General features: G+C 45.0%; 1 pseudogene; it reads right to left on the minus strand.

Moving 5' to 3' along the window:
- Nucleotides 1-1,767: 1,767 nt before the first annotated feature.
- LOC119183473 (uncharacterized) lies at nucleotides 1,768-27,440 on the minus strand (annotated as a pseudogene).

Below are 27,440 nucleotides of genomic sequence, written 5' to 3' on the forward strand. Positions count from 1 at the left end.
TTTTTCTGTACCGTATTCTAAAACCACCTACTGCCTCGCCAAATATCGAGATAAACGCAAGAGTCCGCGCGTACATCGCGTAATGCATCGCCGCGACCCTCAGTCTATCAAACGACAGCAGTTGCTCACGGCAACCTAAAGTTAAGTGACCTGTAGGAATACCTTAGGGGCGAGGTTGCGATCGGCGAACTCTGACAATATGTCGCGATGTGCCACACTCGAGTAATTAATGGCACAACGGTGGGTAAATGGAAAGAATCGAAGACCTGGAGCCCAAGTTCAGACAACGAACCTGTGTGTGTGTCAGGACACTGGAGAACACGGGCCCCTTAGCCAAAGTTTAGACGCAGAAGCTGAAGCTTTTTTTGCTTGGTCCTCTCTCCGTTGTTCCAAAGTTTTTATATTTTATGAACACTCACGTTTTCATAAAGTTCGAATCAACAAACATGTCCATCATTCATTTTTGTTTTTACATCGACCTCAATCTAAAACCTACCGTCAGGCACTGTTCCTTTTTGTGTCTGGCATTTGTAAATAGAATTCTACTAGAGCAATAAACGAAGGCGTAATAGCCAAGGAAAGTGGAAGCGTTGTACTAGTCACACTTAGTTAGGTTATTGGTCTGGAAGGAAAACCAGCCTGTGTAAATCTGCGTTCTATATCCTGCGGACTAGAGGAAGAACGAAAGCGGGCATTCGTCAAGAGACGCGCCACTTCCGGGCAGTTTTAAGATGTGCGCCCGGGTCATGATGTGGTGGCCGATTGCAGCGCTGTACAGATTAAAAACTAAACGATAAAATCAGCTGCTTGCGTGAACACATAGTGGACGTAAGAATCGTGTAACAGAACAAAAAGAGCAAAACAAGCTCGCTGTCAATTGTCTTGTTGCTTCAGCGAAAGCAAAAAAAAGCATACAAAACACTCACCAACTCTTCACATACATCATGCATGGCACTATTCCCAAACAAAATACATTAACAGAAAGCGCATTTTGGACCAAGCCCCACTCCGCCCGCTCTGGGCGGTATCGGCAGCAGTCACTAGCTCAGACAAGGCAGCAAAATGACCTTTGTAGAGGTCGCAGATGTACCGTTCCAATAAATGCCATGTTACTTATTACTTACTTCTCCTAAACACGTTCTATCTCCGGACATTTCGCTCTATCCACCACTTGTGTTTCACTTTTGCAGTACTAATGCGAAGACGCAATCAGAAAACGCAGTTCTTATATTTCTGCGCACCGTAGTGCCAGGTAAAATAGATCTGAAAAAGATATCTACATTGTTATTCTGTAGCATACATGGTAAAAAGCTCCTGAGCGCATTTATGGATATACGACTGCGTTATACCAAGTTTCATTTCATCCCTACGTTTTCAACCATGTCAGTGACTATGCTGTCACTATAGTTCAGACCGACACAAGACTCGCGCGACTGCTGCTACGTTCGTACGAGCCTCGCTTCAGGTAACATTTTATATAAAAGTTTGATCTGGTCAAACAAAACGTCAGCTCCAAGCAGCGAACGCACCCGAAACAACGCGTGCCTTGTCTTCTTCTTCTTCTATCAGTTCAGCGTCATGCAACAGGTGGAGAAGCTGCGACTTAACCATAGTAATGATTAAAGGGTCTCACGTGCTACCTACACGTTGAGCAACTGTTGTTGCGATGCCAAACTCAAGAGTAAAGTTGTCTCCTGCAGTTGGCGGAGAGTGCCCGACGTCAATAAACTCTGCAACACACACGACAACACAAGAACCATAGCTGAATGCCTGCAAAATCGTGTCGTCACTCCCTTCGTAACAGACCATAAAGCATTCGCCAGGTGCATCATCTAACAACTTATCCTCTTTCAGGAGGAAATCAATCCTCGACCGTGGCATTCTAGCCTGTCGGGGAGGGCCAGTCCTTTGAGCAATCCACACATTTTTTTTTATTTGAACTGCCCCAAATCTGTTATGGCACCGATGATCTTTCGGTACACCCCGAGACAGATGCCAGTACTCGGCACAAGAGTCCTCAAAGAGACAGTATGAATTAGTTCCTGTCATAGTAAGTAGCCATGGATATCTTCGAGCACCGCCTCCGACATGGAGGGCTGCAGAAGCTGTCGGGTGAGGTGGGTGCTGTAAGGGAGGCTTTAGGGAGGGTGGAGGTGCCATCGGCATCACCGCAATCACCCTTGTCAAGTCGCGAACGGTAGTGATTGACGATGAACTCCATCTTCTTCAGGATCTTGTCGTCAGAATCAAGGTCTGTTTCGCGCAGCAGCTCCTGCAGTAGGGGCGATATCACGTTGGGCCGCTGAGATTTGGTTGGGCTCGAGTGGACCGCGCTTCTCTTGGAGCCGGGTTCGGTGAAGAGGTCCGGCGTCAAGGCCGGTCTGGAAGAACCGCGTGCCCGAAGGCCCACGTCTTGTTGCCGTCAGAGTTAGACCGCGGCGAGGTCCGGACTGGGGGCGTACTCCTCCACGAGCAGCGACCCGGGACGCCTCGCGTGAGGAACGCCTTGTCGGAAGTCATGCTCCCTTCACTGCTGTGAGACCTCGATCGGGGTAGAGTGGCCAGTCCGGCGTCTACGGAACGACGCCTTGCGTTGGGGTTAGGCGGAGTAGACGACTGTCGGACTCTGCCGTTGGTCATCGCCTGCTGCTTGGCCATCTGTTGCTGCTGATGATGTTGAGAAATTAACGACGTCGTTCCGTTTGTGGTCAGATTCTCCGAGCTCGTGGCCCGGTTGGGTGCGGCGAGGTAGGGAATCCTAGACTTGGCAGATGGTGGCGGAGGAGTCTGCCTGGACCCTATACCAGATATCGAATGTCTCGGAGAGGATGCCGTTCCGTTCGTCTTGGCGGGAGAGGCGGAGGGCGAAGCGGACGATGCGTAGCTCTCGTCGACCGACGCGGCGCTGCTGTGGATGACGTCGTGTGAACGTCCTCCCGCCGGGTCGGGTCGTTCTGGCGGCGCCATCTTCCACGGGGAGGTGCCGTTGGTGCTTCCGAATTCGCCCGGCTGTGGTGTGACGTTGCCTGTCTTGGAGATCTTTCGCGGCGAGCACTTCCGCGACCCTCCAGGTGTCTTGGCAAACTTGCCTTCGGATCTCTCGCTACTGCTGTCGGCGGGCACTCCGCAACCACCGCTGCTCGAGCTGGTCGAGTCGTCGCTGCAGTGCGATATTCTTGACGGTGTCAGGTCTCGGTCGTGGTCGCCGGTCAGCGAGTTGTTGTGCAGCAGGCCTCTGTGTGACATCAGTGGCGACGTGCTGCCGTAAGAGTAGTTTGCTGTTGGAGGTCTATTGTATGTGACCTGAAAAAAGTACCTTGTCTCAATTAATTCGTGGTTGACATATCACCTAATAGAAAGTCTGCGGAAAAAGGTTAATTCATACAAAAAGACGAAAAAGTCCCCTTTCATTGTCAATCTTCAAAAGCTTTATAAAGAATACTCAAGCACATTAGCTATGTTACTTAAGTCCACTAAAGTAAAATACTACGAAGATAAAATAAAGCGAGCCAGAAATGACAATAGGAAGCAGTGAAAAGCTATAAAATATGTGCTTGGCAGGACCATGGTACATTCAGACATAACCTTAATTCCCACAGAAAATCGTGTGATCGAAAACTCATCTAATATTGTGAACTCTTTCAATGACTCATTCGGCATTGATATTCCTCATTCGACAGCATCCCTCGAATATACTTCCTCACGAATACTACATTCATTTTTTCTTTATCCAATGTCACCTGAAGAAGTGTTCAGCGTTACCAATGGTATTGGAATACAAGCGCTGGTCGCGATAAGTTTTCTGCTGCTGACATAAAACTGATAGCTCATTTGATCTGTGATATATAATATTACAATATAAATCTTGTATTTCAGACTGTGGTTTTTCCAACAGCCCTGAAAAAGCAAAAACTATTCCCGTCTTTAGAATAGGCGACAAGCGTTTATTCTCGAACTACCGACCCATATCAATTATCTCGATTTTCAGTAAAGTCATCGAAAAGCTTTTATGAAGTTATTTAGACAAGTTTCACATTCTTTCTAATAAGCAGTTTGGTTTTATTCCCGGTTAGTCAACTGAACTTGCCATGATATCTCTAACCGATGAAACTAAATCTACTATAGACAACTGTTGTGTTGGTGATGCCTTTCATAACCTTTAAAAGCACTTGACGCTATTTTTCACGTCATTTTATTTCATAAATTACAGTCTATTGGAGTTTCTGGCATCCCACTAATATTGAGTTGTAGCTATCTGCGTGATCGTAAACATTTTGTATATATCTCCGGTACCTTATTCAGCCCTAAATTCATCAACATCGATGTTCCGCAGAGTTCGATTTTGGGCCCACTTTTATTGTTAATTTACATCAATGATCTTCCTCATTGCCTCGCTCATTCGTCCTGCATTCTCTATGCGGACGACACCACTGTATTAACGGCACATGAAGAGGTAGACTAAATCCTGCTGAAATCAAACACTGACCTGGAAAACATCTTAGGACGGTTCAATAGTAATAAACTAAAAATAAATCCTAAGAAGTCAAAATTTGTGGCATTTTTGTCAACAAATCAAATTATACCTAGAAACCTCTCTGTCTACGTAAGCGACTACCAAATCCGCTCTACTTTTAGTACAATGTTTCTCGTGGTCAAAGTTGACGAGCATTTAAAATTTAATTCCCATGTGCTACATCTTACGCGGAAAGCCGCATATGCCATTCAAATCTTGCTAAAAGTTCGCCTTTTTAGTTTTGAAATATTGTTGTCACTGTAAGACGCTTTCTTTCCAGCGATATAATCTTTTGGATTTCAACATGACAACCACGCATGCCACTCATTTATCACCCATCTAACATCTTCAAAACCAAGCATTGAGAATAATAACGTTCAGTGGCTTCATGTGCAATGCATCATCTTTGCTTGTTCACATAACATTTTATCAGTTCAGAAGCTGGCCAAGTATTTTCTCGGCATTCTTATCTACAAATATGCCAATGAAAAACTTCCCATTCCTTTACTACACTCAAATAAATCTCCTCAGGTGTGATATACTCGTTTTGCAAAGGCTAACTACTTCCTTTTACCCAAGCCCGGGACCAATTATGCAAATATACCGTAAATAATTTGTCTGTATTCTTGTTGAAAACATTACCTTTGGAGATAAAAAGTGGATCTCTTGTAATGTTTCAAAACAGCTTGCATTCGCTCTTACTAAATTCATAATGCTTATAATATACAAAGTATATTATTAGACTTTTTGTTCTTTTAAGCTTATCTGCATTTTTGTATGCATCGTGCTTATTTGTATGTTACATATATCAATTAATTTTCCTTAGCGTCATAATGCTTGCTTTTACAATGAACAAATGTTATTCCATTTCTTCTTAGTTTTTTGTGCTTATCTGCGAATTTCGTACTCTTTTCTTGCTATGTTGTACTTATTTGTACATTTATGCGCTCTAATATTTGTATCCCCACCACTATTTACTATTGCGTTGTAACTTTTATGAGTGATTTTTTAAGAGGTCTCACTCACAGCTTTGCAACTTTAAGTCTTCCTTCTGTATTTATAATCAACACATGCAATGTATGACCTTTAATTTATATTTTGATAAAATAAAAAGATCAAGTTTACTGCATCAAAATTACACTATATATATATATATATATATATATATATATATATATATATTAAATTAGAGATGTTGTACGTCGAAAAAGGTTCAGACGCAGCTTGGCAGCATATGCTTTATCAGGCAGGTCTAGCTAATGGCGAGCGGCGTGCGCGAGCTACTACTGCAGCCACCGATCATCGTCGTCTTGTTCATTGCCAGCAGATCGTCCGTTATTCAGATTTATTAATTCATTACAATTACTCCCCGCGAAATAAGGAGCCATCCTGGCGACCTATGGACAAGTAAACACGGGAGGGTCGTAGCAGGGCTTAAGTCTCGAGACGTGGACAATTTCCTGGCCACGACGACGTTGGTCAGAAGATGGTTCCAGTGGCTCAATGAGGTAATTCACTGGTGACGTTTTTTGTAGCCCACGATATGGGCCGTGATACTTGGGGACCAACTTGGTAGAAAGGCCAGGCGTAGCAGAAGGGACATGCAGCCAGACGAGTGAACCTGGATCGTAGGAAGTAGTGTTACTTGATGCGTCATGGTGGTGCTTTTGGCGTCCTTGGTCTTGGGTTGTGAATGATCTTGCCAGTTGGCGGCATTCTTCAGCGTATGTAGCGGCTTGAGACAAAGTCGTGGACTCTGAGGAGTCAGGTTTGTACGAAAGAATGGTGTCCATAGTGCAAGAAGGTTCACGTCCGTAAAGGAGGAAAAAAATTCCGCCATATCCACGAAGTGAATGATGATGTGTGGGCGAAGCTCCGGAGGTAAACCTGGTAAACCATGAATCCTCTGTACATTTTGCCCACTCGATTTTATTACATCGCTCCCCCTAGCGTACGTCGCCGCACTAAATCGAACGATTGCTTTCAACCAATGACACGCGCCATATGTGACATCATTCCTATTTTATAAGATCTCGCGTCTTTCATCAACTACAAGTACCACTTTCTAGTTTATAACATCTTGCATCTTTTCATCACCAGCTACAAGTACCACCATCTAGTAAACACTACAAGAACTAAACGAGAGGTGGCTACATACAGGAGACGGTACCGCCATCTAGTGAACACTGCAAGAACTAAACTAGAGGTGGCTACATACAGGGGACGGTACCGCCATCTAGTGAACACTGCAAGAACTAAACTAGAGGTGGCTACATACAGGCTACAGGGGACGCACAGCCCACGCCCTAAGGAGCTTCGCCCCTAAAAGGAGAGAACCCAGTAGTGCTTTGAATGGCGGTATCATAGGCGAACGTGATAAACGGGAGCACTCGGTCCCAATTGGAGTGGTCTGATGAGATATACATAGACAGCATGTCACCAAGGGTGCGGTTGAAGCGCTCTGTCATTCCATTGGTCTGGGGATGATAGGCGCTTGTAGTGCGGTGAACGACGTGGCACTCACGCAGCAATGCTGTGATGACGTCTGACAAGAATACGCGACCACGATTGCTCAGTAACTCCCGAGGTGCTCCATGACGTAATACGATGTTGTGAAGTACGAAAGTGGCAACGTCTTTTGCTGTAGACGAGGGAAGGGATGAAGTTTCGGCATACCACGTGAGATGGTCGACGGCAACTATGATCCAGCGGTTACCGTCAGCAGTGTTGGGAAGGGGACCATAGATATCGATGCCGACGCGGTCGAATGGTCGGGATGGGCATGGTAAGGGTAACAAGGTACCGCTGGCGTGATAAGGGGGAGTTTTTCGTCTCTGGCATGTCGAGCAGGCCCGAACGTATTGTCGTATAAAACGGTACATGCCACGCCAGTAATATCGGAGACGTATGCGAGAATAAGTCTTCAGGAAACCTGCGTGTCCACATTGGGGGTCGTCATGAAACGTGGAACAAATTTCGGATCGCAGATGACGTGGAATCACGAGTAGCCACTGACGTCCACCGGGTGCGTAGTTGCGTCGGTACAGCACGTCGCCGCGAGTGGCGAAGTGCTCGACTTGCCGACGCAATGAGCGAGAAGGGGGGGAAGCCGTCCGCCCAGCCAGGATGTCTAGAATCGAAGCAACCAAGGGGTCCTTGCGTTGCTCAGATGGCATGTCGGCGATGGTGACGGCAGTGGCATCACAGGTTAGCCTTTCGCAGCAGTCCGGGTCAGGGGGTAGGGGCGAACGGGATAGGGCGTCTGCGTCCGAATGTTTCTGGCCGGAGCGATAGACCACGCGAATATTATATTCTTGGAGGCGTAATGCCCATCGGGCGAGGCGACCGCTTGGATCCTTCAGTGACGACAACCAGCAGAGGGCGTGGTGGTCAGTCACGACTTCAAAAGGGCGTCCGTACAAGTAAGGTCTAAATTTCTCTATCGCCCAAATAATGGCCAGGCATTCCTTTTCAGTGACGGAATAGTTGAATTCGGCTTTGCTAAGAGTTCGGATTGCGTAGGCAACGACGTACTCTTGGAAGCCGTCTTTCTTCTGTGCAAGAATAGCGCCTAGCCCGACACCACTAGCGTAGGTGTGGATCTCTGTGGGTGCCGATGGGGCGTAGTGTCGCAGAATAGGCGGCGACGTGAGGAGGCGGCGCAGTTCATTGAAAGAATTGTCACAGGTAGCAGACCAGGCTGAAAGGTCTCTGGAGCCGGCGAGGAGCTTGGTCAAAGGAGCGATGATCGTCGCGAAATTGCGAACGAAGCGCCGTAAGTAAGAGCACAAGCCTATGAAACTTCGGAGCTCTTTTATGGTGGTCGGTTTGGGAAACGCTGAAACGGCTGTAAGTTTGGCAGGGTCAGGATAAATGCCGTCTTTTGAAACCACGTGGCCAAGGATCGTAAGCTTTCGAGCGGCGAAATGGCACTTCTTCAGATTCAGTTGCAGCCCCGCGGCAGAAATACACGCGAGGACTTTCTCGAGGCGGGTTAAATGGGTTGCGAAATCAGTTGAAAAGACGACAATGTCATCTAAATAACAAAGGCAAACGTTCCATTTGAGGCCTTGAAGGATAGAGTCCATCATTCGCTCGAAAGTAGCCGGCGCGTTGCAGAGGCCGAAGGGCATGACCGTGAATTCGTAAAGCCCGTCGGGCGTGATGAAAGCTGTTTTCTCGCGATCGGCCTCTGCCATGGGTACCTGCTAGTATCCAGAGCGCAGATCTAAAGAAGAGAAAAATTCGGCTCCCTGTAGGCAGTCCAAGGCATCGTCAATGCGTGGCAGCGGATTGACATCCTTGCGCGTGATTCGGTTGAGACGTCGGTAGTCCACGCAAAACCTGATGGATCCGTCCTTCTTCTTCACCAACACAACTGGAGAGGCCCAGGGACTGCTTGACGGTTCGATTATGCCACGTGTCAGCATGTCGTCAACCTGTTCATTAATGGCACAGTGTTCGGTAGTTGACACACGATATGGACGCTGCCGTAATGGCGTCTCTTGACCGGTATCTATACGATGAACAACAGATGACGCTCGACCTAAGGAAGGCTGATTGTGGTCAAACGAGGCCCGAAAACGCTGTAGGAGCTTGATCATCTGTTCCTGCTGCCCAGGCGTGAGGTTGCAATCAATGGACTTGCGGAATACATCCATAGGCTCATTAGCGTCAGCTGCGGGTGTAATGGCACAAGTCGGTAAAAATGGCTTGTCTGGATAGATCGGGTCTTCGAAAATACAATTTAAGGTCTCGAGGCTCCCCAGACACTCGCCGCGTAGCAGGATGTATGGGCAAGCAGAAACGTTGCACGCATAAAGTACCGCCGAACCATTGGAAAGTTGATGACGGCAAACGGGAGGATGATGGTTCGGTGTTGCACACTAGCTATAGTTGGTTGGAACAGGAGCGTCGAGTTAGTGGCAGCAGGGGAAAACACAGGCACTAGGACGGCGGACAACGGCGCGATGCGGACGTCAGCTGCGGCAAACACTTTCGAGGGACTTTGGTGGTCGATATCAAGCCACGGATTCGTCAACGTGAGTTCAGCACGAGCGCAATCGACGAGGGCCTGATGGGTAGAAAGGAAATCCCATCCTAGTATGACGTCGTAAGATGAACGTGGGAGAACAACAAGGTGGACGGCGTACCAAACAGCTTGAATAAGAACGCGTGCTGTGCACTGAGCTGTCCGCGCGATGAAATGGGAGTGGCTGTACGCAGAGCAAGATTCGTAAGCGGCGTTGTAACTTTCCTCAAATCGCGACACAGTTTTTCACTAATTACAGAAACGACGGCGCCTGTGTCGACAAGTGCACGCACAGCAATACCTTCTACTAGCACATCAATTTCGTTGGTCGGACAAAGAGGAGGTCTTAGAAAGTTCGATGACGACGCAGTTCTTGCCTCCGGAACTGCGGCTGTCAGTTTTCCTCTCGAGCGGGGCTCGTGCGCCGAAGCATCGGGGAGACAGATCGGCGACGGGGTGGTAATGACCGGCGAGAATCGACAGGGCGTCGTGGGGACAATGAGTCGGTGATAGGAGAAGATGGTCGCTGGGGATTCTGGGCAGCTTGGCAATTTGCAGAATTCCCATGGTCTGGAGGCTGGAAGTTGCGACGGCGACAGTGGCGTGCTATATGTACCACGAAACCGCATGCGAAACAGATGGGTCGATTATCCAAGGTGCGCCATGAGTTAACGACAGAAGGTGCAGGTGGCGAAACGGGATGGGGTGCCGTGTATGTGGGCAGCGTCGAAGGGTAGGAGGACCTGGTGCCCCGGTATGCACCAGAGACAGGTGGGGCGGGGGGTCTAGCAGCGACGGCAGCGTAGGTCAACGGCGTAGGGACGTTTATGTGGGGCAGTAAGACGGTGTGATCAGCAGCGACGTCGTGCACGAGGGCGGAAACTTCGGCCGTATCTTCAGCGGCCCTGCGCGTCGAGACACGCTGCTTACGCAACTCGTCGTACTCCTGACAGAGCTGGACAACATCGGTGATGGTCTGTGGGTTCCTAGCGACGAGCATCTGGAAGGTAAATTCGTCAACTCCTTTGATGATGTGCTTGATTTTGTCGTGTTCGGTTAGAGATTCACCAACGCGCTTGCAAAGAGACAAGACATCTTCAATGTAACTTGTAAACGTCTCATCTCTGCGCTGGACTCGACTACGGACACGCTGTTCCGCGCGAAGCCGGCACACTGTGGGACGACCGAAGACCGCGGCGATGGTGGTCTTGAAGGCGGACCAGTTGGTGATTTCGCCTTCGTGGTTCTTGAACCAGAGGCTGGCCACATCAGCGAGGTAAAAGCGCACGTTTGTGAGCTGTTCGCAGGCGTTCCACTTGTTGGAAGCACTTACGATTTCATACTCGACGAGCCAGTCCTCGACGTCTTGTTCGTCGTTGCCGCGAAAAATTGGTGGGTCGCGTTGCCGAGGTACACCAGTACAGTAGACTGTCGTTGGTAAGGCAGCTTGAGAAGGGCCAGGAGCAGTCATGGTGAACGGTGAAGGTAGCGTCCGATTGCGAAGTTCCAGGTTGATGGGAACCCCGGCTCCTCCACCACTTAAAATAGAGATGTTGTACGTCGAAAAAGGTTCAGACGCAGCTTGGCAAAATATGCTTTATCAGGCAGGTCTAGCTAATGGCGAGTGGCGTGCGCAAGCTACTACTGCAGCCACCGATCATCGTCGTCTTCTTCATTGCCAGCAGAGCGTCCGTTATTCAGATTCATTAATTCATTACAATATATATACTGCATCAAAATTTAACAATATATATATATATATATATATACATATTAAAAAAATAATTTGTAGTTGACTGGGGACGTCGGAAACACGTTGTGCGTTGGAATTGTGACGCGATCTCACTAGCGAATGATTATGCATGGCTTGGTAAAACTGTACTGATAGAAGTCCGAAGACGTGTACCGTAGCACACGGCAGGCCGCTCCCACGACGGGACTGTCTGGGCGAGACCTCCGCTGCATGGAAATTCCTCTGGACAGCCCAAAGCTATGCCCGTATGTCCGTACACAGCAGAGCCCCACTTGCTGGTCGATGCTATCTCAATACGATATATCGAGAGCACGTGATATATTGGATCCACCTAATAAGCACATTTGCGCGGCTGCTCGCAAATAAGCGTTTGTACTTGCCAAGCACGGGCCTCCATATCAGTTTTTTAATGCCCGGAAAGTGCCTCTCTTATGCCCCGCGACATGCGAAAGTTGCTCACCTCTAGCAGCGGAGCTCGTCTTGTTCAAAACTTGGGGTCCGGCTGAGTCGTAACTCGTAGTAGCATTTACCTGCAGTGAGCGGGTAAATCTTATGGCCACTCTTACAACCACTCCGTCTACTCTCACATCTGAGAACTACGCCCACTAAATTTCCTGCCATTTCTCACACTTTTACAACCACTTCATGCCACATTATTCCCACTTCATTCAACACGCTTCATTCAACGCCACTGTCGTCATCAGCTTCGTTGTTTTGTAAGTGTCCGCCAAGCGAAGCTGGCTGAATTTATTCTTCGAAACTGAAATTGTTTGCTTGAGAAGCGCAGCAATCCACGTGGTCAAGAATCCTCCGCTACGGAAGATTTACGGCTTATTTTAGTCTTCACGTTCAAGCCTAACCAGGCTTTGTTTTATCACACTATTCCCGGCCTGGATTGGCTGCAACGTCACCAATTTATGCGTCCACAGGAAATTGAAATGACCACCTCATCGTTGCAGTAACACCTTTCCTTCTAAGCATTCTATAAGTGCTATAGTTAAACAACCGATTATATTATTATTATTAATATTATTATTATTATTATTATTATTATTATTATTACTATTAATATATATTATTATTTTATTATTATTATCACGGGCCCAGAGGAAGAAGTATTTGATATGAAACTTCAGGCCGACACAACGCAGAGATCTACAACCGCAAGACAATGTCCGCAGTCAGGCGTGCTCCGGTTCAACGTCAGCAGAAGATGGCATGCCCATTGCCGACTTTTTGAATGCTCTGAGAAAAGACGGTCCTGTCACATGCATTCACAGAGTTTCTCTCAACCAAAATAAGAAAAGACCAGCATGAGGGCTATGGGGGCATTTTATACGCATTGTACTTCGATATTCACTGTCGTGTACGTGCATGAACTAGACCTTTACAATAATAAAAAGTCTTTTAGTTAGAAATCCGAGTGTTGTAGTGGTTCAGCTCCCTGTGTTTGATATCCTTGCTTTTTGGCGATTCAATACCACCAAATAATTACGAGACACCCCGGGGTGACGGACAACAGAAATCTCGACCACCTGTAGTTTTTAACGTGCCCTGGTCTCTAGTTTAATACCTTAACACCCTGTTTACTCAATTCACCGGAAAACCTAAGCGCTTTACTTGTCTTTTGACGTCTTTCCCGCTGTATAACTTATCATTTATTTCAAAACGTCACATTTTCATTATTGAAGACAATCTTCAAAGAAATAGCTGCAATACTGTTGCAGCGATGGGATAAAAAGAATAAAAAGAGAACAATAAAGCCAGTAGAAGCTGCCTCGATGTTTTGTTATCAGTAAGCAAGTACTTGCTGTAAATTATACAGACTTGATCCGATAAACAGAAGTGGCGTGCTTTAGCAGCTACGCCCTGTTAAACCCGACGTAACGCATTCTGTGTTACTTGGACAACGAAGAGCCCACTCTAGCGTTAAGCAAACTTATCACTGCGCCTCGGCATTCTGCGAGTATGGCTACGCCAGCTTTGATGCATCGTCATTTGCACAAGTCACTGCCACTGCGCACGTTGTGTGCGCATACCCTTCAGAGGCTATAAAAAGCCTCGCTCCCAACAAACGTTGTTCACTGTTGTACAATCGTGTCTGTACGCTTCAAGCTTGTCGATCAATACAACAAGATTGACCATCCTACCGGGATTATGATTAAAAACCAATCAAAAACAATAAACACACAAGCGTACAGTGACGTTGAGAGCCCGCTAAATCGCATACAGAGCAAACTTTCCGCTCACCTACCAGAAGCGGAGCGTCGCCGTCCTCGACCGTTTTGTTTTGTTTCCCTGGGAGGTTGGCTCATACCCACTCAGGGGGATTGGCCAAGAAAGTTTAGTGCAGTTTTTCTGTGATCATTTTAACTATGTGCAATGAATTGGTATTATAATAAGACTAATGTAAAAATCGGCCAATTCATTTAATCTTAATCCACAGTGACCCGGAACCCATAGTAATCTCAGGAGTCTCAACTGCGGCCGTACTAATGTTTTGAATGTGCTTAAAATTCGAGAGTTCTCTGAAGCTGTCAGAGCTGCACAAACTGAAAGAGAATCCGTCATTATTATTGCATTGTTTTGATTTGATGGAAGTTTTCGAAGAGCTAAAATAATCGCCAAGAGCTCCGCTTCAAAAACTGGAGTAAAATCAGGCAGTCTCACTGAAAAGAACCAGTCAAGCAAATCAGAGGCAATGCCTACACCTGCCTTTTGATTATTTACGGAAGCATCTGTGGCTATTATATTTTTAGTTTTCGCATGCTCCAAGTAATCTACTAATATGTTGTTTAAAAATTTGAGGGATTGTAATTTGGCGTTTTGGGGGAATATATCATGATACTCAATAATAACATGACAATTCGAGTCATTAGTCTTAATTACATTTCTAATGTTCACATTTATACTTTGTAGATTTTTTTGTACAATCATTATCTGAGGTGTGTGAAACCGTGGCCAATGAGCAAGAAAGAAGGCGTCTGGGTTTGCGATAAAAGCATATTGAGATCTTCTAGCCGGTAAGCTATAAAATTTTGAAAATGCTTGTACGGTCAAAATTTGAAATCGACAAAGAAGTGTAGGCAGGCGCGCTTCCTGGTACAGTATGTTGATAGCCACAAATCTAGGGAGTCCCAGACACATTCGCAGTGCTTCTCGCTCCAAGAGAACTAGACGTTTCGTTTTATAAGCAGGGCCACCCGACAATAATATGCAGCCGAATTCCATGATGGGGCGCATGTACATCTTGTACAACGTTATCAAGGTGTGCCTCCGTAACCCATATTTCCGGTTACTTAGCTTGTGTAGTAAGCCTGAAGCCCGCTGTGCTTTGGTAGTTATATACTCTATGTGCTGACTCCAGTTAAGTTTGTCATTATAAATGATTCCCAAGTATTTTATAGAGTCTACTTGCTGGATGGGTTCCTGTTTATATAGAATTGAAATTGAAATTGGTTCTGCAAGCGGAAACGCCACGAGCGCGCTTTTGTTGACATTTAACGATAACGAAATCGACTGCAACCAAATTTCTAACATGTTATTATATCTTTGTAATTTAAGTTGTAATGAGTAAATACCACAGTCAACAGCAAAGAGTGCGATGTCATCAGCATAAATGTAGACAGTAACTTCTTGATCTGTTCGAATTGTGCTCATTAAAGCATTAAATAATATTGGAGATAAGACTGCTCCTTGGGGAACTCCGCGCGTTTGTTTAAATCTAGATGAGGAACATCCATCCTTGACGCAGTAGAATTCTCTTGATTTTAAGAATTCTTCCACCCACTCAATAAAATATCGTGGGAAGCCGCTCTCTAGCGTATTTAACAATATGAAGTGCTCCACACTGTCATACGCCTTGGCTATGTCAAGCGTTACTAAAGCAGCGTATTGCCTTCTTTTACGCGCGAGCTGTATTCGGCTCTCTAAATCAGCATGAGCACACCAAATTGAGAAATCACTACGAAAGCCGATTTGGTTCGGTTTTATTACTAAATTGTCTGCCATCCAGATACTTACTCGGCTATGTAGGACGCTCTCAACTAGTTTGACCATGTTAGATATTAGAGAGATTGGTCTGATTTTATCGACTGTTAATCCTCCACCCGGATTTTTTTAGTATAGGAATCACCTTTGCTATCCTCCAATCCTGCGGCACCCATGAGTTTTTTAAGGAGTAGTTAATTACATTGGCGACGTCTCGAGGCGTTAAATTGAACAGAATTTTAATCATGGGTACTGTGATTCCATCTGGGCCAGGAGATGCACAGGGTAAATGTTTAATCACGTTGGATACTTCAGTCTGTGTCACTTCTTCAAAGTCAGACTTTGTCGTAGACTTGTGCCAGTTGATTGGCACTACTGAAGTGAATCTGCTTTCCAGACCTTTACCGATTGCCTCTAAGGTAGTGGTCATTTCTTGTGCCGACAGATTATCACAAGCTACATTAACTGGTGATGGCAAGATTTTCCGAGCTCTCATATATCGGAACAGTACTTTCTTATGTTTAGGCTTCGACAGGTATTCATAATGTCTTCTGTCATAATCTTGTTCAGCCTAAGCTACCGTTCTTTTAAATCCCGCAGCAATGCATTTATAATCGGCCCAGTTTTGTGGGGATTGATTATGTAAGAGCTGCTTCCAAGCTGCCTGACGTCGTCGGTGCTCTCTTGTACATTCATCATTCCACCAACGGCTATATACTCTTTTTGTGGATTCAACAGTAAATTCGGCTCTTTTGTAGGATCGTTTAATGACTGCGTTTATTTTCAGTGCTTTTTTATCATCGCTCTCTTCCGAGTGAAAAGCCAGTGCTGACTTCAGGTCATTCCTAAATTTAGTGTAATTTACAAATACTCTTACATTTGAACAAGTAGGAATTATCGGACAAGAAATTTCAAAACTTATCGGTAAGTGGTCACTGTTGGTGCCACAGTCCAGCGCTTTCTAAGAAGAAGTAGTAATGGCTGAACTGACAAAACCTAAATCTAAGGCCGACCTGGAGTGATTACGAATAAATGTGGGGGTTCTGACGTTGAGGCACGTCAGGTCATTGGCCATTGTCCACTCTCACAAGCGTTTCCCACTGAGATCAGTTCTGAAGTCCCAACTCGTGTGGTGGGAATTAGTCTCCAACTAAAACTTTGTCTTTGCACCACGATTTTGTAGCTAGATCCAAACTTCGTGTGTCTTGAACTCCATCCGGAAAATATATATTAACTAAAGTGAAAGGAGTGCAGTTGGGCAGTGTGATGTCTACTGCCAAAATTTCGCATTCTGGCGACATATGTTTGTATGAGCATTTGACTTTCATACTAAGTCTATTACTAATAAAGAGAGCTAGACCCCCACCTCTCGATGGACGGTCTAATCGAAAAGATTGGAAGTTATTTAAATGAAACAAATTATGTACAGATAGCCATGTCTCTTGTAATGCTATAATATCAGGAGCGAATTTAGAAGTCAAGTATACCAAATCCGTAGATGCAGAATGGATTGGTCGGCAATTCCAATGGAGAATCTTAAGCGACCCTATGGTTTCGAAAGAGCTGTTTCCGCTATAGCTTTCTCTAGAATGCTTTCTTTCAAGAAATCCCTCTTTGAAAGGCTTTCCTTTTCTTTCAGGTACTTTTTGTTCTTTGTTTGTTTCGGTGAGTTAGTTTTCCTTGACACCGGGGATCTAGATCTCTTCAGGGACCTAGGATCCAAATCCATGTCATCGGAATCTAATGTATATGCAGCTTTGTCCTCACTTACACTCTGTATATCTACTGCAGAGGGCTCTGTAGACTGAGAATACGATGGTGCGGTTTCAAATTCCTCATTTTGGCTGTGGACGCCTATTGCAGAGGCTCCTGCGGGCTGATAATACGATGGCGCCGTTTCAGATTCACCGTCAGCTATTGGTCGTGAACTCTCAACATGTTGGGATACTAGGCCTGACTCTCCCGCTGTACCAAATATGCGAGTCATCTGGTTAGCCAAAATTTGAGATAGAGAATCGCAAAGGTTAGAAGTCAGTCGTTCCATGGCTTTTTCTAGAGCCTTTTCTATGGCCTCCGCTATATTCAGGGAAATCGACCCATTTATTTCCGAGAGATGTCGTGCTGCAACACTGGCATACCCCTGAGTTCTAGTCTGTATTTCCGCTAGGGCTTCTCGTCGAGAACAGCGCCTACGCCCTATAATTTCAAGAATTTGCATTTCTCGAGCCTTTGCAGAACAATCAGGATTATCTGCACAGTGTTGTTCGTTGCAGAGACAACATTTCTCTTCATTAGCTTTGCAGTAATTTGTTTCGTGGTTGTCACCACACACACGGCATCTGAGTTCTGACCTGTATCCTTTAATAGTGTGACCGTATCGCCAGCACTTCGTACACTGGAGTGGTCGCGGTGATAGCGGTTCCACTCTGTATATTAGTGGCCATGCCTTGATTTCGCTTGGGAGGTTCGCTCCAGCAAAGGTTACAATTACCGACTCAGTAGGCGTCTTCTGCTTCTCTACTAGTCGTGCACACCTATAAACGGAAATAGCACCAGTCACGGCAAACATCTCTAATACCTCATACGGGGTCAAGTTAACATCGACACCGCGAACAATACCTTTCACACATGCCAGATGCGGGGGAATAAAGGCGCTCACCGGATTGGTCGCGAAACTCGAGCACTTCAATAGGTCTTGGACACAGAGCTGATCAGATGAAAAACATAGAATACCACCTCTGCCGAACTGGCGGACCTCTGTGATGCTGCGAAAGTGAGACGTCACAGCTCTAAGCTCCGCCTGGATCACTTTCGGATTCTTCATCCGAATGAAGCCGTCATTGCTAGGGACGAGGGCCACAGGAACTGCAGGAATGCCGTTGCGTAGAAACTGATCCACTGGTATTTCCTGTGGCGGAAGTGAAGCAGACCAGGGGCAAGCCCCTGGTCCAGGTGAGGAAAACTGCATCTAAGTGAACTTTCTAGCGCTAAAAGCACTTACTTAGCTGTAAAAGCACTATAGGAACACCTAATAAAGACAAAGAAACCACAGCCACTACACAAACTTAGGCCAAAACCCTAGAGCAAGCACGACCAGCTACTTGCGTGTTCGAGCGTTCAGCCACCTCGTTCAGCCTTCAAAAACGTGATCACCGATGGCCTCTTCTTCTTCTTCTTCTGCTTAGCCCGTTGCCTCGTGAGAAGAATCTCAGCTAATGATGATGATGATGATGATGATCCTTGTTATTCTGGCCCACACCCACAAAGAGGGAATTGGCCAAGAACCGGGCGGCGGGATCTTTAATTAAATGACTTATGGTTTTACAAACACAAAGTAATTTTGGACTGAAAAATTATTATATAGAAAGTAAAGCCAAAAATCGAAAAATGAGTATATCGGAGCAGGGAACATCACACATCGGTGAATTTTAATCGTCTTCGTCGTCTTTGTCGTTTTACCAAAATGAACACTCTGCGTTCGATAATTTCTTCTGTAGGGGGGGGGGATAAATATTCACTAAATACTCCGGCACATTCATCACTATGGTCTGAAATAAACGAACTTAAACGTATTTATTGAATCAAGTTGCCCCGTTCTATTCAACAACTCGAATTGTTCTTTCGGAAGGCGAAAGTTTCGCGCACCCGGCTCAGTTCTTCATTTTTTAACAGTGGAGCTCACCGAAACCCTCTTGTGGCGTTAATAAAACAACTGTAATCACAATGAACGGCCTCTATCCTATATGGCATCTCTCGTTGCCTACCAACGCTTTGGAGGAATCAAAGTAGGAGAGGAAAATAGAAGTGGGTTGGAGGAACAGAAGAGACAAATAAAACGAAATATTGGTCGCGTATTTGCATGCTTTCCTGCAAAGGACGTCGAAGTACGATAGTACCCTGTCTGGAGAGATAGAAAGAATAACCCGTTTGTTAGAGCAGATCTGTGAGTGGGATCCTTAGTCCGGGATCCGATTAGCTCGGGCCGCCGTCCTCGCACGTTTCACGAGCGCCTCTTAGGTCATCGGATCCGAGCTGGACCCTTGGGCCTTGGGATCCTTCAGACTCTTGCATGTTGTGTTGTGTCCTGGGTTGCAAATGGAGGTTGTGTGGACACTCCCAAATCATCTGGTTAAGGGTGGCTGTTTAATTGGCGCAGAACCTGCATTGAGGCGTGTGTGTGTCGGGATCTATCTTAGACAGTATGTATAGATCATGAATTCTAGGACAGGAACTGTAGGAGACGCCGCGCTACCTGTGATTCCTTAGTGAGGTATGGCCCAGGGGGCGGAAGTTTGTCTTTCAAGTCTTTGGTGTTGCGGAATTTCTGAGTGCTGCGCGATATTTGGCGTTATCTGGCATAATATGAAGAAATGAATTTTTTTTAGAACGAAGAGCTACTGGTGGGTGACAGCACCGTGCCGTTTCAGCGAAGCGTATAGGGAACAGCTGCTATATTGTTGATAGCATCCATGGTCAGCGTAGCGTAATCAAGAGTGCCGTCTTTTTAATCGCGTATCTATGCATTTTAATTATAAAGATACAAACTACCTAGTACTGACGTATTGATGCTGTGCCTCAAGTATGCGTAATATTTGCTGTTTCAGTGATATTTCACCAGTACAAAAACAGATACCAAATTTAGATAGGTGGGCGTTGAGTACGAGCTTAAACTTTCTCCGGGTGGCTGAATCATTAGACAGAGGGGCAGACACACAAAAGTTTCTGCGTTGAAGTATTCCAGAAAGACTATGGTCCTAAAACATTGTAGTGAAGAGTAATTCGAACCCGAGTACTCACGGTCAAAGAAACGCAAGCGTAGGAACTACTTGGCTATCAGAGTACACTTTATTGAAAACACTCTCGACGAATTTATGTTTTCACTATCATGCCCTGCGTGTATATATATATATATATATATATATATATATATATATATATATATATAGGAAAAAATGCCGTGTCACCCCTGTTTTCGGATTCAAACCAGTGATCCCTCGCTGTGCCTCCTGGTGACTTCCATTGGCGGATACAGAGTGGCCGACAAACTCTCCTCCAGAACACCCTGGCGGAAGGTAACATGCTGTGGAAGTTACATAACGAAAGCGCCTGCCAGCTACCATGGCAAAAAACAGATCGTGCTTAGCTGATAATTTTGTCATTAGCGTTGCAAACTTGACTGATTTGTGGAGTTTAACGTCCCAAAACCACCATGACATTATGAGAGACGCCGTAGTGGAAGGCTCCGCAAATTTTGGACACCTGGGGTTCTTTAACGTGCACACAAATCTGAGTACGCGGTTCTACAACATTTCCGCCTCCTTCGGAAATGCAGCCGCCACAGCCGAGATTTGATCCCACGACCTGTGGGGTCCGCAGCCGAGTACCTTAGCCACTAGACCACCGTGGTGGCGCGGCGTTGCAAAAAATTCTTTGCTTCATTTGTCATGAAACTCAAACAGTCGCGGGAAGTTGTAGGTAAAATACAGTTTTTGTTAACTTTGCGAAAATACATTCTCATTTTTTTTCATTCCTTAGAAGGCACATCCTTTTTAGCCAACTCATTTTTTAGCCAGTCTCGAGCAGCTGATGAACGACGGTTACCGCTTCTTTGAACGTCATCTCCAATGTCGTGCGCTTTGCACAGGCCCTCTTCTGCAAAGCTCGCCAGTGATGCATGCCCGCTAAGCGTCGGCAGTTCCCGCAGTTCCAGTTCGGCGTAGAAGAGGACTTCGTTCAATGCCGAAAGGTGGTCGACGATATGGCACGTGTCGTCGGACACGGCCTTATAAGGTGGAAAAAAGTCCCCCACGTCCAGTCCTCCATATTGAGCCATGGTGGGGTAGAAGCCATTCAGCCCTGCCATTATTGGCAGGGCTGCTCTTGACAGGGTTGCGCTTGAGGCCTGCGTCAGGCAACAAAACGACACAAATAGTGCTCGCTTGTAGTTGGAATCTGAACTAACCGCGTTGAATATTCGTTATGCTGAAATCACAATGGCGCAGTCGACTAGCCTTTGTTGTAGTACGACAGCTGCGAAATGGCGTGGCACGCTTTTTGAGCGTAGCCGGTAATAGTTTATAAGAAAACAGGCACTGAACAGAGAAATGCTACAATCTACAAGCTCTCCTGCGACAGAAGATTCCGAATACTTGAAAATTCATGCAAACATATATATATATCTATCTATATATATATATATATATATATATGTATATATATATATTTATATATATATATATATATATATATATATAGATAGATAGATATATAGATTTATATGTATATTTCTCTCGCACTCTAGCATTTTGATTGAAACGAAAAAAAAACACATGGTCCATTATGCGTTCGCCTATTACGAGTTGAAAACCAAAGACACCTTCTTTTCTCCTAATCTGATGTACAGATCCTCCCTCATCCCCTTCTGAAAGCTTTGTGCAGGTAATGGCTTGCACTGCCTCGAAAATCGGAGACACTGTAATCTTTCTTTACTTCTGCCATCTTGTTGCACTGCCTCGTTGACCGGTCCATATTTCTTCAAATAATATTAAGGCCGTACAAAAAGTTTAGTAATCTTGAACCTGAGAAAGGATAACCGCCGCTTTATGCTTCACTAGCGAAAATTAAAGCCAATAGTCACGTCTGAAAACAAAATAAATGCAAACACGAGTGCTATGGTTACACTGATAAAGCGACTCAAAATTAAGAACAGTGGCAGCGGCAGAATTTTCGTATTATCACCGTCGCCATTTTCCAGAGGCAGCACTGCAACTTGATTACGTTGTACTATAAGCATAACACGTATCATTGCACTGAGATTAGAATACATTGTGATTTAAAGACTTCACATTGTGAGAAGCTAAATACTTCGCTATAAAGAGAATTTAGTTAAAGAAAGGTTTTCTGGGGAGGGCCCGGATGCTGTCATTGGTTATGATGACCTCACGTCGTATAACAAGTTGCTCTTTGCTAAAGCACTTGTTCTCAAAAAATAGAAACAGTGGGCGTTTTTGTTTGGACTGATAATTGTCAGATAAAAGCAAGAAATGAACTGATACCAGAGTGTTTCGCATAAAATCAGAACTCGAGCTCTCCATTATCTCCTAGATATAGTTTACTTTTGCAATTTAGCGTCTGTCCAAACGCCGGATAACGTATATTTCACCGTTTGAACTCTCATCATGGCTGTCTGAAACAACCGGACGTTTGTTCACTTTAACGCTGGAAGTACAAGAAAAAATACCATAATATTACCACATTGTTATCAGCCATGGGTCACTACTTTTCTATCATCTGCATCAGTGAACAGTGGCTTAGAGAATATGAAGGGAACCTGTTTAACTTTCTTTCCTCTTCCTCTGAATACTGCCATCGAAGTGACTATGCACATAATAGAGAAGCTATTTTTATAAGATCAGGCTTTCACTATCACAGGCGACTGGACTTGACACTAAATATTCCTGGTGGCAAATCCGCGTGGATCGAACTTCATGAACCACATTTTTCGGAAGTTAGTAAGAATTTTGTTGTTTCCTGCACCTATCGCTTGCCGTCATCACCTGTCGTGGAGATTTGCGCATCTTTAGGAGAGGTGTTGAATATTGTGTCAATGGAAGGGAAGCGTCTGATTATTTTAGGAGATATGAACATCAATCTCTTTGATAACACCAACGCAGAGGTTTCAGAATACACTTCCTGCTTCGGTGGAATGACTATGAGTTCGCCATAACTGCACCCAGTCTTTTTCCACATCATGGTACAGGCACTAATATAGATCACATTTTGTGTAACTTCACTAGTCCACCTGAAGCAGCCGTCATCGAGGTGCCATGCACAGACCATTATCGTATTTATGCAAGCATAGGCATTTCCGGTAATAAAACAACTCGAAGCTTCAGGAATAATCTGATTACTGCTTCATTCATTACCATCATTGAGCAGCGTGAATGGTTGTCAGTTAAAACGTGCGAAAATGCCGACGTATCCTATCAACATTTTTCCTCTATCATTTCAAATGCAGTCATGGCCGCTTCTACAGTAGTAATAAGCAGAAAAAAGTACCTTGTCTTAATTAATTCGTGGTTGACATGTCACCTAATAGAAAGTCTGCGGAAAAAGGGTAATTTATACAAAAAGACGAAAATGTCCCCTTTCATTGTCAATCTTCAAAAGCTTGATAAAGAATACTCAAGCACATTAGCTATGTTACTTAAGTCCACTAAAGTGAAATACTACGAAGATAAAATAAATCGAGCCGGAAATGACGTTAAAAAGCAGTGAAAAGCTGTAAAATATGTGCTTGGCAGGACCATGGTACATTCAGACATAACCTTAATTCACACAGAAAATCGTGTGATCGAAAACTCATATAATATTGTGAACTATTTCAATGACTGATTCGGCATTGATATTCCACAGTCGACAGCATCCCTCGAATATACATCCTCACGATTACTACATTCATTTTTTCTTTATTCAATGTCACCTGAAGAAGTGTTCCGCGTTATCAATGGTATTAGAATACAAGCGCTGGTCGCGATGAGCTTTCTGCTGCTGACATAAAACTGATACCTCATTTGATCTGTGATATATTATATTACAATATAAATCTTGTATTTCAGACTGTGGTTTTTCCAACATCCCTGAAAAAGCAAAAATTATTCCCGTCTTTAGAAAAGGCAAAAAGTGTTTATTCTCGAATTACCGACCCATATCAATTATCTCGATTTTCAGTAAAGTCATCGAAAAGCTTTTATGGAGTTATTTAGACAAGTTTCAACTTCTTTCTAATAAGCAGTTTGGTTTTAGTCCCGGTTAGTCAATTGAACTTGCCCTGATATCTCGAACCGACCAAATAAATCTGCTATTGACAACTGTTGTGTTAATGATGTCTTTCATGACCTTTAAAAGCACTTGACGCTATTTCCCACGTCATTTTATTTCATAAATACAGTCTATTGGAGTATCTGGCATCCCACTAGAATTGAGTTGTAGCTATCTGCGTGATCGTAAACATTTTGTATATATCTCCGGTACCTTATTCAGCCCTAAATTCATCAACATCGGTGTTCCGCAGGGTTCGATTTTGGGCCCACTTTTATTTTTAATTTACATCAATGATCTTCCTCATTCCCTCGCTTATTCGTCCTGCATTCTCTATGCGGATGACACCACTGTATTGACGGCACATGAAGAAGTAGACTAAATCCTGTTGAAATTATACACTGACCTGAAAAACATGATAGAATGGTTGAATAGGAATAAATTAAAAATAAATCCTAAGAAGTCAAAATTTGTGGCATTATTGTCACTAAATCGAATTATACCTAGAAACCTCTCTGTCTAAGTAAGCGACTACCAAATCCGCTCTACTTTTAGTACAATGTTTCTCAGGGTCAAACTTCACGAGCATTTAAAATTTCATTCCCATGTGCTACATCTTACGCGGAAAGCCGCATATGCCATTCGAATCTTGCTAAAAGTTCGCCCCTTTTATTGTTTTGCATCATTGTTGTCACTGTAAGACGCTTTCTTTCACAGCGATATAATCTATTGAATTTCAACAAGAACAAGCACGTATGCCACTCATTTATCACCCATCTAACATCTTCAAAACCAAGCATTCAGAATAATAACGTTCAGTGGCTTCATGTGCAATGCATCATCTTTGCTCGTTCACATAACATTTTATCAGTTCTGAAGCTGGCCAAGTATTTTCTCGGCATTCTTATCTACAAATATGCCAATGAAAAACTTCCCATTCCTTTACTACACTCAAATAAATCTCCTCAGGTGTGATATACTCGTTTTGCAAAGGCTAACTACTTCCTTTTACCCAAGCCCAGGACCAATTATGCAAATTTACTGTAAAATATTTGTTTGTATTCTTGTTGAAAACTTCACCTTTGGAGATAAAATGTGGATCTCTTGTAATGTATCAAAACAGGTTGCATTCGCTCTTACTAAATTCATAATGCTTATAATATACAAAGTATGCTATCAGACTTTTTGTTTTTTTATGCTTATCTGCATTTTTGTATGCATCGTGCTTATTTGTATGTTATATATCTCAATTTATTTTCCTTACCATCATATTGCTTGCTTTTACAATGAGTGAATGTTATTCCTTTTCTTATTAGTTTTTTCAGCTTATCTGTGAATTTCGTACTCTTTTCCCGCTATATTGTACTTATTTGTACATTTATGCGCTCTAATATTTGTATCCCCACCACTATTTACCATTGCGTTGTAACTTTAATGAGTGATTTTTTAAGAGGTCTCACTCAGAGCTTTGCAACTTTCAGTCTTCCTTCTGTATTTAAAATCAACACGTGCAATGTATGACTTGTAATTTATATTTTGATAAACTAATAAAAAGATCAAGTTTACTGCATCAAAATTTAACTTTATATATATATATATATATACTGCATCAAAGTTTAACAATATATATACATATATATTTATATATATACATATTGAAAAAAATAATTTTTAGTTGACTGGGGACGTCGGAAAACACGTTGTGCGTTGGAATTGTGACGCGATCTCACTAGCGAATGATTATGCATGGCTTGGTAAAACTATACTGATAGAAGTCCGAAGACGTGCACCGTAGCACACGGCAGGCCGCTCCCACGACGGGACTGTCTGGGCGAAACCTCCGCTGCATGGAAATCCCTCTGGACAGCCCAAAGCTATGCCCGTATGTCCGTACACAGCAGAGCCCCACTTGCTGGTCGATGCTATCTCAATACGATATATCGAAAGCACGTGATATATTGGATCCACCTAATGAGCACATTTGCGCGGCTGCTCGCAATTAAGCGTTTGGACTTGCCAAGCACGGGCCTCCATATCAGTTTTTTAAGGCCCGGAAAGTGCCTCTCTTATGCCCCGCGACATGCGAAAGTCTCACCTCTAGCAGCGGAGCTCGTCTTGTTCAAAACTTGGGGTCCGGCTGAGTCGTAGCTCGTAGTGGCATTTACCTGCAGAGAGCGGGTAAATCTTATGCGCCACTCTTACAACCACTCCGTCTACTCTCAACTGAGAACTACGCCCACTAAATTTCCTGCCACTCCTCACACTTTTATCAACCACTTCATGCCACATTATTCCCACTTGATTCAACCCGCTTCATTCAACGCCACTGCTCGTCATCAGCTTCGTTTTTTTTAAGTGTCCGCCAAGCGAAGCTGGCTGAATTTTTTCTTCGAAACTGAAATTGTCTGCTTGAGAAGCGCAGCAATCCACGTGGTCAAGAATTTATTTATTTATTTATTTATTTATTATACCTCAAAAACCCCAAGGAGGGGTGTTACATGAGGGGTGGGCAATACCGCAGCCGAGGAGGCCGCCGCCGCCATTTCCTTAGTACCACAGCCTTCCCAACTCCATCTTGTACCCACACTACAAGAGGGAAGCAAGGCTGAGCTGCAGGACTACCAAGAATCGGTCGCATCAACACCGGCAGACAGCGAGGAACAGGCCAGTACCGATTCCTCCTCGCCCACATCATCCTCCTCTTGGGAGCACAACACGCCTCCGTCCTCCTCTCCGTCCCTGTCGCCCTCCCCAAAGGGTCTGGCCCTTTTCAGAACCGGAATCTGCGCTGACGGACCAGGCCGCCAACGAGCAACACAACAGGCGTCGTTTGCAGCTCCCCCCAAGCGAGCGCGCGCTCACTCTGCGCCGCCGGCAACTACTTTCTGCCCTTGCCTGCTGGCTGTGCAAGCCTGCCGCGCCGGGCGTCAAGAAGACCTGTTCGGAGAGGGGTGTGCACGTAGTGCTGTCTCTCCCCTTTTTCCAGGCGAAGGAACGCGCATGACCTCTACTGGAAGGGCAACCGAGGCAACATTGGAGTCTCTTGCGCAAGCGGGAGCCTCCCAGACCGCCACAGGAAATCCCACCCTCCTCGAGCCTTCCCCACCTTCTTCCGGTCACGCAACCCGTCCGACCCGTCCTCCAGAGAGAGCGGCCTCTCCGGTGTCTGATGGGGTGGTTTGTTTACCTCCCACCTCCTCGCCACAACAACAGCACTCTCCTCCACTCTCCCGCTCAAAGGAGAGCACGGGCGCGTCGTCTGCTACGGCCGCAGCTCCTCCGAACTCTGCCGCTAGCACCGCGCCACACCCTCCTTCTGCTTTCGGCCCCAT

Source organism: Rhipicephalus microplus, chromosome X (genome assembly GCF_043290135.1).
Source record: "Rhipicephalus microplus isolate Deutch F79 chromosome X, USDA_Rmic, whole genome shotgun sequence".
Classification (NCBI taxonomy): Eukaryota; Metazoa; Arthropoda; class Arachnida; order Ixodida; family Ixodidae; genus Rhipicephalus; species Rhipicephalus microplus.